The following is a 3,064-nucleotide window of genomic DNA, read 5'->3' as shown; positions in this document are numbered from 1 at the left end:
GAAAGTCTGGACATGAACGCACGAAAGTCTGGTGAACGCACGAAAGTCTGGACATAGGCACTTTCCGTCTGGGACGGTCTGGACATAGGCACTTTCCGTCTGGGACGGTCTGGACATATCGACTTTCCGTCTGGGACCTCAACCTGGGTATATCCAATTGTTGCAAAGTGAAGAGCTTGTGTGACTGAGAATTTTTCTACAGAGCTGCAGTTACTGGTGACATATTCTTTATTCTCCTCAGTTTTTATACGAATGTGGTCTTTAAAATATTGTTTAGAAGGATCAATATGATATTTTGCCGAGAAAAAAACATTTTCGCCAGTAAGGGCACCCATTTTCAGAAACCAGCACTAGATACTCTTTTTCGGAGTCTGATGCGTTTTTATTGATTTACTTGTTTTGTTCTCAATTTACCTATAAAAAAATTATAGTTTTTTGGGAAAGAAGTTTGACTTATCTATAATTAAAATAATTTTAATTTCAAAATCATCAATGTGTTCCCTGCAAGCTGCATTTTTACCAATAATTGAACCTAATATTCACATACATTCTGTAGTATCAATGTTTGTGTCGCAAAGAGGTTCGGCGCTTTCTCCTTTTGATATGGATTTCTAATAATTTGGCATCTGGAGGTGTAAATTATGTTTCCAATAATGGATCACTGTTCTGAGATTATTAGTTATTACCCAATGACAAAAAAGATTGCAACTGCTTTATAGCCATCTCTGTGCCGTTTCATTTGTGCAATGCGAGTTTCTGAGAGAGCGTTAAAATTAGATGCAAGATATTTCTTCCATATATGGTCATTGCTATAAGACCACCTTGAAAGCAATGGAGTTTCATTCACGCAAAGTCGCTTTGCTAAAGCAAAAAATTTTATTATAGGGTTTGAAAATAGTAGGCAAGGTCTACGGATAAACTTAAGAGTTATTAGCTGGCCTTACAGAGCTGTTTTTTTAGGAGCGTAAATAATTCAGACAGATCTTTTTAGGACTTCATTCATTCCCGATCATTCATTTTAGGACTTAACTGCTACCTATTGGTTGGAACCCTGGACATCTGTCGAGCTGAACTCATTTGTAAGCGTTTTAAGGTGATCAGATTAAAGCAAAGTTTTTGAACGCAAAACTATAGAATAATTCGCAATTTTTTCTCAAATTGTGGTTTGCTCTTGTCCAAAAGCTGTCGGGAGTAGTCAAAATTCGTCAGCATCAAACTCCAATAACAATTGTTTCTTTACGAAAAAAAGCTCGGCTTCTAATCTGGTCGAAGACGATCGGTAGGTAGAAAGAACCTGCGGTTTGCTCGAGGACAACATGGTTAGGGTTCTGATCCTGAAAATCCTACTGTTTTTCCTTCAGTAATTCCTGCAAGGTTCGTGTTTTTTCCTTCATTAACAATGTTCCGCCTTTTGATTGTCAGTTAAAAGATATAGCACTGAATTTTAGCCATTTGTCATTTGGTAGTTGAATTGACGAAGCTCTGGGTCGAGGTTTGGTCAGGGTCGAGGTTTGGTCAGGGTCGAGGTTTGGTCAAAAAATAATGTAAGATTTGCGGTGAAAAAAAAACTTTTTTCGTCGCAAAGCGCCCGCATCTTTTAGCGTTCAATGCGTTCATTGCGGTGAATTTTTGTAAGATTAGCGCTGAATTTAGCGGTGAATTGTTGTAAGATTTGCAATTTCAGTGGTGAAAAAAAATTTTTTTCACTGCTTCGTGGCAGAGTGAACATTTTCTTTTTCACCGCATTCTGCTCGTAGCGGTGAAAAATTTTCTGCTCTAACGTCGGAATTCGGTGAAAAAAAATTTTTCAGAGCTCCCAAATGCGGTGAAAAATCAGCGCTGGTCGTACAAAAACTCGCCGCAACATATTTTTTAAATTACCTGCACCTGCACCCAAACTATTTTTTGTCAATGACAATCCAGACAGCTGCAAACTTGTGCTAATATTTAAATACTTTTTTTTCACCGTTTACGATCGTTATTGTTCTGCAACTAGGGGTTTTCAAAGCAACATCATTTTTTTACATTACTTGAACCAGCACCCAAGCTGGTTTTATGACCATGACAATCCAGACAGCTTCAGACATATGAGCTAATATTTTAGTTTGTTTTTTAATGACCCAAACATTTTGCTTAATCAACATTTTTGCAATCGAAAAAATCGGAAACTTACGTTTGAACCCTTAACTTTATTCCTAAGCACGATATAGCCAAAACTATCTTTGTTTTACACTCTAGTTACACAGGGCATACTCCATACCGAGTGTGGTCCGATTTGAACAACTTTTTGACCCGATCAAAAAGCCCTTTTTTTGAAATTCTTTATTCGCAAAATTTGCAAATTTCCGTATGAAAACCCAATTTTTCACCTAGGCAGGCTATAGCAAAAGCTCTTTATGTTTCAGAATCTAGTACATGTGGGATACTCCATATCGGGTTTGGTTCGATTTGTTTTTGACCCGATCAAAAAGACCTATTTTTAGAAGAAGCTTAGAAAGAAGTTTAAGTAACTCTCAACTGATGAGTGGCTGTGAGAAAGAGGAGGACAAAAAACACCAGCGAAAGAAGTTGATGCATTATTTTTTCCGCAGTTTCGACGTAACCGTAGCCTGCAATTAGTGTTTTATAACAATTTTATATCGATTTTTAACTGTTTTTAGCTCAGAGAATACAGTTTCAAAGAAAAGAGAAGCTCATGTTGGACAAATGAGGGCTTTGGATTCAGCTTACGTCGTTGCGCGTTTTGCTGATCATAGCGCCGGTTTGCTTCAATTTTTTTGCTTCAGGTACTGCGCTGCAGTGTGCTGAAAGTGCTTAGCCTAGCATCTATCACGCGTTGTTCGTATTTCGCCTTTTGATAAAACTTTGATGCATCCGCCAAGTTTTGTGGGTAGGATTTTGTCGATTGGTTTTAAGAACTTGACATCGAGGTTTCTGGCAAAAAATTTTTCCCACAGACTTGTGACCTTGATTTCAAATCTAGTGTCATCATCAGCTGTAATAGCCTTACTCGTAAAGGTTTCATCGTGTAGCTAGCGTCAGTAATTGAAACGATTTGAACATC

The sequence above is a fragment of the Convolutriloba macropyga genome, chromosome 6 (assembly GCF_964194025.1).
Source record: "Convolutriloba macropyga chromosome 6, txConMacr16.3, whole genome shotgun sequence".
NCBI lineage: Eukaryota > Metazoa > Xenacoelomorpha > Acoela > Convolutidae > Convolutriloba > Convolutriloba macropyga.
Note: the sequence above shows the minus strand (reverse complement) of the source record.